This window comes from Microtus oregoni, unplaced genomic scaffold (genome assembly GCF_018167655.1).
Source record: "Microtus oregoni isolate MIOR12 unplaced genomic scaffold, Mior012 000009F_ref0000495, whole genome shotgun sequence".
Classification (NCBI taxonomy): Eukaryota; Metazoa; Chordata; class Mammalia; order Rodentia; family Cricetidae; genus Microtus; species Microtus oregoni.
Window position 1 is genome coordinate 42,451,656 of NW_024543068.1, and position 12,492 is coordinate 42,464,147.

At 39.6% G+C, this 12,492-nt stretch overlaps 1 protein-coding gene across 3 annotated transcripts in view; it reads left to right on the top strand.

Annotated features, from left to right (window-relative positions):
• Positions 1-12,492, top strand: part of Prkd1 (protein kinase D1) — a 394,421-nt gene that overhangs the window by 369,677 nt on the left and 12,252 nt on the right. The gene's annotated exons all lie outside the window — the stretch shown is intronic.

The following is a 12,492-nucleotide window of genomic DNA, read 5'->3' on the forward strand; positions in this document are numbered from 1 at the left end:
GCTTCCATCTTCAGTTTGTGCTCTCAGTTGACTCTTAGTCGCTGAAGTGAAAAATGCTCATTGTGTTGTGTTCACTGGAGCGAAAGCAAAAATTCTTTAAAGTGGATTGAGAAGTAGCACAATTCCAAATCCAGAATGTCATTTAGTGAAATGTGTGTTTGCCAGATTAGACACTGGAAAGTTGCACCTAAAGGTAAGTGAAGCAGCCAAGCAGAACTGTGCACATTGGACATGTTTGTGCTGCTGTGACAGCCGAGAGCCTTCACCAGGGTTTGGGATTATGCTCTTTTAAAGTCTCACCAACACGAGTTTATGACATTGACGTTTCCATTATCATACCATTAATATTCCTCCTGCTTTACTTTGTGTAACAGCGGAGAATGAATTTTTTTCTTTGGCCACTTTCTAGAAATGTTGGGGTTTTTTGCTTTTGTTCAGTATGAGAACACACTTGTGTGCCATGACTCTTTTAGGGTAGGATACCTTGGCAGTCTTGCATTATTTTAACTGATATTCTTGTTTATCAGTACTTCTCTTATCTTAAGGGAATAGACATAGTTTCAGTGTCAGAAACTGGTGGGCCGTAGAAAATAATTAGTTTAAGCTTTTGAAAGTTGTTCTTTTGTGAGTATACTTGGGGGTTCATTTAATTCTCACAAAAAATCCTGTAAAATAGGTTCTGTTTTTAAACCTGTGTCATGAAAACTAAAGATATAAGGAAGTGATACCAGGTGCCAAGATCATTACACTAGTTAGTGGCAGGGCCAGAACTCACAAGTCGTGTGAGCATGCTTGGTTGATCCCTAACACTGCTTTGGTAGTTTCTGGGTGATACAACGTTCAAAAGTCTTCTAATTTCCACTATTGAAAGAGGATGACATGTCCACAGCTAGCCCCCACATTGATACCTGTTCATGAACTTGCCAGTGCAGATGTGGGAAGGGCGTAGGTAAGCTGCATGAAGTAGATGCACCCCTTAGATACTGATGATGTTAAGTGGCCAGGGCAAGAAATCTTTATTGAGCTTTAGTGGGTATTACTATTAGCAACCTTTAGCATCCTCTACTTTCTTGTCAATTGTAGCCAGATGGATATGTCTTAAAGGAATCTGGACTGCCCACATTAGAGCTATGGCGTATGCCAAAGGAATGATCCAGAATTCAGGGAAAGGCTTAAGTAAAGTGTAATCATCATTCTTTCCCAGTGACCATGTCTTTTGTCAGGAAATAATGCCAATTAGAGGAGACGAGCCCTCACGCTTCATATCTCTTATGCAGTAAAATAACTTGATGCTGTTGCCAGAGTATAGATGAAAGATATGCCTAAGACTTGTCAGATGCTTCCTTGTTCTCATCCGTAGGAACAGATAATAGTAACATAGACTGCAGTGGCTGTAAAAACAGTAGTTAGGAAATCACAATTTATACCCACAACACAGTTTGGGATAGAATGTAAAAATGTGTGACAATAGCATGAAAAGTGGATGGCAAAGTGAGTTATTCATTTGGAAAGATGGTCATTTATTTTATTGAGTCTCCAACTAAATTTAAAATCACAGTCTCCAAATTCAGAGAAGAGAGATTCACTGTGGCTGAGCTGGTCAGAACCAAGTCTTGAGTAGAGATCTAGAACTCGCTCATCCCTAGAGAATGCAGAAGACCATGTGTAACATTTAGCGAAGGAAATTATCGAGTGTAACTCAAATTACCTAGTGTAACTTATTTGCATTTGACCAAGGAATACCCACCCATTTCATTTGGCTGGGCAAAGCTGAGATTTCCAACCACTCAGGCCAGGTGACACTGATACCAGCCCAGGAGGAAGATTAAATTTTCCTCTTCTAAAGGACTAAGCATCAACTCGGGAAGAAATTGGCCTCTGTGCCTGTGCCTCCTTCTGGCCTATCCAGACTGGAGCAAAACTGTACTATTGCTTTGCTGGGGTCTGGGGTGCAAATGATTGTTTCCCTGCCTCTGAATGAACTCATGCTTGAGTAACGAATTGTGTCACAGGAACAGCTGAAGAGTTAAAAATATCATTCTGTCCTACTGTCTCACTGAGAATAGATAATTCCCTGATTAGAAAATGAAGCAGGACCATTAGTGGGTACTTGAAGCCTATCAGAAATGACAAACACACAAGCAAAACTGGAGCCTGGCATGGTGAGTGCAACTATCATAGACCGCTGAGGAGACTCATGGTGCTTTATACCACAACACAGTCGCTGAAAAATCAGGACATTGCAAAACGAGAAGCCAGCCAGTGCCATGGTTATAACAGCAAATGGAGGGGTCAGCAATCTCATATCTGAGATATAGTTAAGATTGACAATCTAACCATGCACCGTTTGCCTTCATTGAAAATGGAGTCATGACATCTACATGATAAGTTAGTGTGCTGCCTAATTTCATGTCAACACAGGCTAGAGTCGTCTATGAGGCAGGAACCTAATTGAGAAAATGCCACCATCATATCTGTAGGAAAGCCTGTAGAGAATTTTCTTAAATAGTGATGGATGGGGAAGGGCTCAGCCCATTGTCAAGGACGCCATCCCTGGGTTGGTAGTCCTGGGCTCTATAAGGAAGGAGGTTGAGCAAGCCATGCACCCCTCCAAAACCTCTGTGTCAGCTCCTGCCTCCAGGTTCCTAGCATGCTTAAATTCCTGCCCTCACTGTTTTTGATGATGAATTATTATATGAAATTGTGTGTGAAATAAACCCTTTCCTCCCCAAGTTGCTTTTGGTTATGGTGCTTCATCACAGCAATAGTAACCCTAACTAGGACAGGAAGTACTGAAGTGTGAATGAGATTAAATCTTAGAGGCATCTGTCCAAGCTAGGATGGGCCCAGCCATGCTTGTGAATTGGGAGAGTATTGCAGAACCCTGAGCTAAACAACCTGACCTCATTGGCAAACAACAATGAATTGTGTAAATTTATAAGCTCTTTGCAAACTTCTGTTTCTGAACTCCTTAGGACTTTCCTTGTTTCAATAGCAGAAACTATGACAAGCAAATAGGATTATTTTATTGAGCCCCACTTATGAAATGTAAAAAGTAAACCTTCAGTTCATCTGGTTCCTGCAATCCACAAGTGATGTTCTTCCCTCTCTCAAGGCTGCTTTATTCTGTGATAACTTTCTCCTCACATTGTCTTCCTTGTAGTGCAAATTCTATCCTACTATGTCCAAGCTTACCTGTTCCTGACTGTTATACATGGTCGCAAAATGGAAGTCAGCATATTTATGGAGACAATCTCTGAATGGGGTAACAATTGTCTGTTTTCAGGTCCCAGAGCAATCACACAGTCATCCCAGGAGCCCTATTCTAATACTCAGATTATCCTTGTGGATAAGAACAACTCAACCAAGAAAGAGAAAGGAAACTACTGCAGGAAAAAAAAAAGATGCTAAGCTAAAATCAAATGTTAAGACATTAACAGGTGTCAGGAAAAACAGGGTTTCTCTCTCTCTCTCTCTCTCTCTCTCTGTGTGTGTGTGTGTGTGTGTGTGTGTGTGTGTGTGTGTAAGAGAGTATGTGTGTGAGAGAGAGAAAGAGAGAAGGAGAAGAAGAGAGAAAAAAACGTCGTTTGGAAAAAGAAAATTTTAGGAAAATTACATCATACATATTACCAAACTGAAATGGAGACAAACTACTAGCTCACACTTCAATAGAATCTGCCAAGGAGCCTAGCGCTCAACGTTCTTACCATGCATGAATTCATACATCAATCCCTAATCTTGAAGTAGGACTGTTACAGACTCTAATTTAAAGGTGCAGGGACATAAACATAGAGTTAAGGAACCTGTGTGAATGTTGCAGTTTCAAATCCCAACAGCTGCCCTAGGTTAGATGTTTCTACGCACAACACTCCCAGCCTCTAGGTAATCATTTTATTTATCCTGCTGTATTTACTTTTGCTGTGGTATTCATTATTTTACCAGAGAAGCAACACAATGTTTAATAATCACTATAGGTACTGAAAATAGCATCATAGTACAATGAAGAACTGAGTTGGCAATGTCACATGTACAATCATGCTAATTTCTGTCCAGTAACTTATTCCTTTAGATCATTGGTTTTCTAACCAAAATATGTTGATATACATTACTGCCTGGGATGCTGTATTAGATGAGATTGCACTAGAAATTCATTGATTGACGGAATTGTATTAGTTTAAAGTTTACTGTGTTTTCCATCCTCTTTCCAGACTGTTCTTCATCCTGTCTGTCTACCCATGTATTACCAGTCCATGTATCCATCTATCACATATGCGCTTTTGAGTATTGTCCATGTATTTAACTGTAGTTATCTGTAACAACGCCACTACATATACTCATTAGACCATAGCTGAAGTGAAATAGCAGCGTGAAGTTAAATATAACTGAGCCTGGGGAGATGTTTCAGGGGATAAAGCCCTTGTCATCTAAGTGTGAGAACTGAAGTTCTGCTGGGTGGCCTGTCAGTAATTCCAGAACTCTGAAGGCAGAAACAGGACCTCCCAAACAAGCTGGCCAGCTAGACTAGCCATATCAGTGAGTTCTTGGCCTAATTGAGAGACCCGAATTCATGAGTAAGATTGTGTGTGTGTGTGTGTGTGTGTGTGTGTGTGTGCACAATAGTGCATGTGTACAAAGGAGGTTCCCCAGAATGAACTGTCATGATAAACACCTGTATAGAGGAGATGTTTCCTAAGAGAATGAGTGTTCACCATGTTAACCCATTCTAAAGCAGTCTATGTGTGGGACTGTGCATCATTTTGTCACTTTTCCAAGCTGGATTGTCATTATCATTACGAATGTATCCATCACTACCAATGGCAATTAGACCTGGCCTCACTATTTCCTCCAGCTTTAGCTCAGTCCAGCTTATGGTGAGGGCTAAGCATATCCACTCTGTTACTTTTAGTCCTGTCTTGGAAGGACCAGAACTCTTTAAATGATGGCTTGATTTGATAAATTTACTTCATCATATGGAAAGGGAAGTTAGCTGTCACCTAAATAACTTTTAGGTGTCCAAGTGAGGCTACAAACAGTTCTGTGTCTCTCCTTCCATTGCGTTCTTAAATTTTCACAACAGAGAAGATGCAGATTTCTCTGTGCTTGTTACATCCTGTACATCAGGATGATCCCGGATACCACTAAGACTGTCAGAAAAACGGTGAGACCCAGCCCATAACTCAAGAGCTAGTACTGTGGTTGTTGGCAAAGAGTCAAAACAAGGATGTTTGTAAGACAGGAGAGTCTAATAGGTTTGCCAGTGAATATCTCTGATAGTTGATTATTTGTAAGCCTTTTATGGTGTCGCTCTAGGTGGTCTGTAAACTTTCAACTCTGGCATGGAACAGTGAGTGGAGCTAGATTAAAATGAGAATGTCTCTTTATCTGTTCACCGTGTTCTTCCTGGAATGTAAGAAGTTCATAATTTAAACTCTCAAAACTTCACCTCTACCAAGGGGGAAGCAGGAAAAATTAATGAGATGCTCTGTATTATCGAAGTCCACAACCCACACACATACAGGTGCATAACAAAACCCATTATGTTATGAAAAAACAAAAGGGAATTATTTCTTGGTAATAAGCAGGTAAAGAATTCTAGGATAAAAATAAAATAAGTAAATGTTTCATGGTTCCATTTAAGAACGAAGCTGCTGTTATAGAGCTAAAATCCCCCTGAGACACCTGAGAGGTGGGGATCCTCTAAAATACGGAATGTGCTTCTCTATGTTCAAATGAAAAAAAAAAGTTACAGAATCCATCTGTTGTTCCTAGGGTCTCTCCAAAGCCACATCACTTCTGTCAGGTAGTTGCCATGTTTAAAATATCATGTCTATTTTAATCCATGTCAACTTACAAAGACTATGAGTAGAAAACATGAGAGCGGGGCGTTTTTTTAAAAGGGAAAAAAAGTAAAACTTAGAATGACAGAAGACGATGTGCAGAGAAGTGAAGCTGACGTGTGTGACGTGATTTTAGGCAGTTCAGGAAATGTGGAGAAAAGGAATCAAGGCACCAAATGGACTAAGTTATCCTTGGCATAGACTCCAGTATAGAGAGCAGGGCTTGTGGGCTAGGTGGGCGGCGGATTATTAGCCTGAGTTTATCAACCAATAATAAACATATACAGTTATTCACATATTGATATTCATCCTTGACTGAGATAACCTTTAAGCTACGCGTGCAGAAGAACGTGAGTAATGGAACTTCGGTGTCATTTTAGAATAGGTGACAAGGGGGCATGAGTCATGTGAGATCCTGACTCAGTACATGTATGTAGTGATGTGCATGGGTGTGTCATTTAATATGTAATTTAATCAAAGATAATGAAGAGGGCCACAGTGAGAAAGGCATTTGTCATCAAACCAAACAAACAAAATTCAGTCGCCAGAACCCACATAGAAGAGAGAGACAAATCATGCCAGTTGTCCTCAGACCTTCACATGTACTCTGTGGTACCTGCCCACACATACACAAGCCCATGCACTCACACACATTCACACACACATACATACACACACATACACATGCATACACACATGTGCGCACACACTAAATAAATGCAATAAAAAGAGAATTCAGAATAAATGTTTCATATAATGTCAATACTTAATAAGCCTGTGTGTCTTAGTATTTGCCTGCTCATAATTTGTGCCAGGCTTGTTCTAAATTACAAAGATGGCTAGTACATGCAATTTAACATTTAAATAATTGGGAGGAAAACAATAATGTCAAGGAAGATGAAATGATATGAGCCTTTTGCTGTGGGGGCTTTCCTTGAAATAAAGTTGTTATGTAGCTACTGATGGCTTAGCTCTCACTGTGCATCCTAGTCTCAAACTCTCAGCCATCCTTCTGCATCGACCTCCTGAGTTTTGGAATTATTGGCGCCTGCCACCAGATCCAGCTGGTGGATCATCACCTTTAATGGAGGGAATCACATTTCTAAAATAGAATGTTCTCGAAATATCTGTGATAGAGGGACAGATTCACTTGAACTAATAAGCATGCAGACTAGTACTTTATAAAATATAATAAAAATGTAACAACCATATAAAATATCTATAACAGTTTCTGAAGACTCAATCTTCTCTTCTGAACTTCTCTCATGGAGCAGAGTTTAGCTAGCACTGGCTTAGGTTTAGAGACTCCTGAATACAATCTAAGTATAGGGGGCTGGAAAGATGGCTCAGCACTTAAGAGCACTAGCTGATCTTGCAAAGAGCCTAGGTTTGGTGCCTAAACCCATGCACTAGCTTACTAAGTTCTGCAATTCAGCTTCCAGAGCTTCTGATGCACTCTTCTGGCCTATAGGTACCAGGCCTGTAAAACACTGATACACATAAAATAATAAATAAACAAACCTTCGAAAATAGTAGAAATGCTTTTAGACTTTAGACGCTTCTAGGAAGTAAGTAGAAAAGTAGGTGAAATAGGTGTTTTCCAAGCAGTGAGAAGGGGTTTTATTTTGATTCTTATTTTTCCTTATAGACTTGAATCTTTTCTTAAGTGTGTGTGATGACTTTTAAAAATAAATTAAAGCTAAAAATAAGCAAGCAAAGTTTCCTGGAACAAATTAAGGGTTGAGAATCCGGCCTTTAATCCCAGCACTCAGGAGGCAGAGGCAAGTGGAGTTCTATGAGTTTGGGGCCAGCATGTCCACAGAGCTAATTTCAGGACAACCAGGGATATACAAAGAAATGCTGTCTCAAAAACTAATAATAAGGATTGATGACTGGTTTTTTTTGGGGGGGGGGTGGTAATAATTCTACCACAAATTGTCTAAAAGTTATTCAAAATTTTAAATAAACTACATATAATATTTGAATACAAATATCACTAAGCTTTGGGGTTCTATTTTCTTCTCTGTAACACACATCAAGACAATGCAGGTGAGGCAGAAGCTGCCAAGAATCGAAGCCTGCCATGGCTACCCAAAGGAGAGTTTCCAAGTGTGAATGTCAGTGGGACTCTCTTTTCCCATAGCCCCTCATTTGCTCAGAATCATAGCAAGAGTTATGTGGTTCCTTTACATGTACGATTGGATTTTACAGCTTTTACTTTCCCCAGAGTTATTCTTAGAAGGAGGAAGGTGATACAGATAAACAAATACAGAGGGTTGCAAGGCGGGTGAAGTGAGACACAATTTGCTTCTGTGTAACTTGCCTCATTAAGTGAATAAGGACATCCCTGCGGCGACGAATCTGGAAGTGCTCGTCAGAGTAGCAGTACATTGCCATCATCAAATTGATGTGTTCAATTAGAGACATGCATTAAATTTGAGGACGGTTGGTAATGGGCAGTGAAGAAATTACTTTTTTTTCCCCTTTTGAGTTTTGATATTCCCTTATATACCATTAAGGAGGCGAGCAGGCAGTAATCAACACAGAGGCAGTCTGGGAAATTGTCTCACAAGGAGCCCCTGACCCCTGCAGACAGAAGATCATTTTCTGTGTTCACAGGTGAAGTCTGAAGGAGCACCTATTCCCAGGCCACCTGCAGTGTTATTGCTGCTCAGATCCGGGGTCACATGACTAGTTGGCATTATCAAGAATTCTGATCAAAGAAGAAGGCTTGACATTCCATATATATAAATATTAGAAGGACCCTCGCACCAATCTCAAACCTTGTCTTTAGTGCAACATTAATTAGTTATCAAATTGTGATGATTTTGTGACAACAGATTTCTTCTACTTGTGACCCCTAAGAGCATCAACAGTAATACGCTGCCTCTTTTTTCCTCTGATAAGCATGGTTCTAATTTATCCTCTGAATTGAGCTCAATTCCCAGCTGTAAAGTATAGATTATATGGTACCCCAAAGTACCCAGTAACTGTAAGATACCACTAAACGTATCCAGACATTCACGTTTTATTTTAAAGTAGTTGTTGCCATTCCAGCTTGATAAGTTCAAGTAAAATTGGCTGTAAGTGTGTTTTTCTCCAGAAATTGGAAAATAGAGCCAGCACAAATACAAAGAAAAGCTAAATAAAAGCCGAGCTCCATCACCACATGGTATGTTTTCAAAACCCAACAGCGTTCCAGAATGCTAAGCACTTTAGAAGTAGTGCTTTGCCATGAAACGGAACCAGCTGTGGGTCCTCCCTTCACAACATATTGTTCAAAACAAAAAGAGTAAGCTCAGTGCATGTAAGCTTCGGTTAGACTAGACCCAGAAATCCAATGGCCTGAGAAACAAAAGAACGGCAATTGTCATCTTAATAATTAAACTGTGTTGTAACAGTTTATGGAGCTTGCAGATTCAGCAAGCCTGCTGAATATTAATGAATAGATTGATTTGTCAACATATTAACACCACTGTCAGACATAACAGCACGCAGGAAAGGTGCTGGGACCAGCCAGAGAACTGCTTCAAAATGCTGACTGGGTGCCAGGAATGCAACCACAATTGATGAACTGAAGTGAATTACGTGGGTCAGAACCTCCATGGTGAGGGGGGGTTAACATCTCAAATGATCTCAGTTTAAAATTCTGGCACTATGTTTAATTCTTAGAAGAGCCTTCCATTGTTTTCATTAAAAGAGAATTTTACAATTGTGAGCCTATGGTATGTGATTATTTTAAAAACTGTCCACCAGTTGAGTGAGTTTTATGCTTTTATGTACAAAAATGCTTCCTATTCCGTGATGTAATATGGGAAAGCCCGTCCCACCAAGAAAGAATTCATTTCTCAGGAAGGCAAGTTCAATATGAATAGCATGATTTTTCTCTGATAAATGACAATGCGAGAAAATGGTCAAAACTTTTATCAGGACAGGTGATATTATAAATCTTCACAGTTGGGTGTTTATTTGTCCACTGACCTTAAAATATTTGTATAATACTTAAATTAAAATAGAAATTTTTGCTTCTAAAGTTTTAACATAGATGAACTGCAATATGTCTTCTACATGTATTGAAGATGTCTGAGTAAAAGATGAGGAGTGGATAAATATTGATGTCTGCTTCCATCCACAATAACTAAAGGGGATACTACAAAGTATATGGTAGAAACAAATTAAGTAATAATTTAAGAAAAATTTTAAAAAACCTTTATCATTGTATTGCTCTAGATTATGCCAATCCACAGAGCATGTATTCCGAATATTCTCAATTTATTCCAGTCATAGAGGACATGCAGGATTAGAGGAACCCAAATTCTTCTTAGGGAATAATGCGATGGCCAGAAGCATCTCCGTGCTTCAGCACAGCAGTGAGATGGTTCTAATCATCACCCTTTTTCCGAATGGAGGCTCATCATCCCTCGTGTGCACTCCAGTCTCTCCTGTGTTTACATTGCTTTTAAACAAAATCTCAGAACACATCTACCTTGGGGTTCAGCAACTCTGGTTAAGTATAATGTTGCCAGCATAGTGGCACATTCCTGTTACCTCAGCACTTAGGAACCAGAGGACCAGATGTTGAAAGCCAACTTGTGTTGCATGGTAAAGTATACAATAGTGATACTGCTGTTGCTAATGATGATGATGGTGATGATGATTGAAGATAGTGTGAGGCCAGCATCTCCTTTAAGACTTTTAGCATGGCACAACAATTGATTTGGAGACAATAAGTAGAATCATAATGAGTTACTGTGGATTTTAAGGCTGTAAATTCTGTGTTGTTCATAACCCATATTTCCCAATTCTGTAATTAAAAGTTAGGTGTTGGGGGCTGGAGAGATGGCTCAGTGGTTAAGAGCATTGCCTCGTCTTCCAAAGGTCCTGAGTTCAATTCCCAGCAACCACATGGTGGCTCACAACCATCTGTAATGAGGTCTGGTGCCCTCTTCAGGCATGCACGCAGACAGAATATTATATGCATAATAAATAAATAAATAAATAAATAAATAAATATTAAAAAAAAGATTTAATAAAAAAATAAAAGTTAGCTGTTGACTAAGTTTTCTGATCCTGCCCAGTTCCCACAGTTGCTAAGTCCCAAAGAAATTACACAGAGGTCTACATTAGTTATAAACTGATTGTCCTATTAGCTCAGGCTTCTTATTAACTCATAACTTATATTAGCCCATTATTCTTGTCTATGCTAGCCACGTGGCTCCATACCTTATTTGGTGAGGCAGTCACATCTTGCTTCTTCTGTCCTGGGGTCACAACTGCTAAATAAGCTTTCCTCTTCTCAGAATTCTACTGTTCTCTTCTCCCCACCTCTGCTTCCTGCCTGGTTGTCCTGCCTATACTTCCTGCCTGGCTACTGACTAATCAACATTTATTTAAAATATAATTGACAGGATGCAGACCATGGTCCCATCCCAGTTAGGGGATAGGGGATTATGGGATCCAAATAGAGGATCTAGTGTTGTAGTAAGGCTGCTTGTTTGTTCCTGGTTGCTCAGCCCCAAAATAACCACACAGAAACTTTATTATTTAAATCACTGCTTGGCCTATTAGCTCTAGCTAATATTTGCTAGCTCTTACATCTTAATTTAACGCAGCTCCATTAATCTGTGCATTGCTACGAAATTGTGGCCTATCAGCAAAGTTTCAGCACATCTGTGTCCAGCAGCAGCTCCATGGGTTCTAACTCTGCCTTCTTCTTCCTAGCATTCAGTTTAGTTTTCCCCACCTAGCTTTACTCTTTGGCCCTATCACAGGCCAAGACGGTTTCTTTATTAACCAATGGTATTCACAGCATACAGAGGGGAATCCCACATCAGACCTTGTTTCATATACCTATGAAATATTTTCTTACCAGAATCATCCACTGCTCCAGACTATAGTCATTGTGTAATCCAACTTGCTTGCTATTTCTATCAGTATTTTCTACACAGAAGTTAACTTGAAAGCCCCCTGCTCCAAGTCTTGATCCTAAAATACCAAACAGTATATACTTCCGAATAGTTTCTTTCCTCAGTGTTTCTCTTTATATTCATATCCTTTTATTCAGTGCTCCACGGGACCATAGTAACCCAGCTACTAGCTGCTTTCAATGCTCTTTTACCTTCAACCTTTTGGAGCACAAAATCTGTTCTAGAAGCCAATAATCCAGCATTGGCAGGGATCCATGAACAGACACACAGCATCGCCTTCTGCCCAGAGCTAAAAAACCAGAATCCTCTGTTTAAAATCCTCAAACCTCTATTGAAAGGTATGCGAAAGTCTGCAAAGCAATTTAGCAGCCAAGATCAAGCTCTGAAGGTAATAGAAATGCCCAGGGCACTTCTAAAACTCCCAAAACCTACCTAGGCTCCTCATCTAAAGATTTTTGCCTTTCTCTGGTTTGAGTATTCATATTAGAGTCATAATTTTTTTAAAGAATTTTAGTGTGCAGAGAAAATAGAGAACCAGCTATGACAGAAATACATTTGTGTTGCTGTCTTAAATTTTGAGCCAGTCAGGCATGAGTTTGATAACCTCTGTATGCTTGTGTTGAAACAATTTATAGTTTCCGAGATTGTGTTGCCGATCTTCAGGGGAAAAAATGTGATTGAATGTGAAGGAAAGAGTAACCATTGATAGAATACTTTCTGCAGAGGGA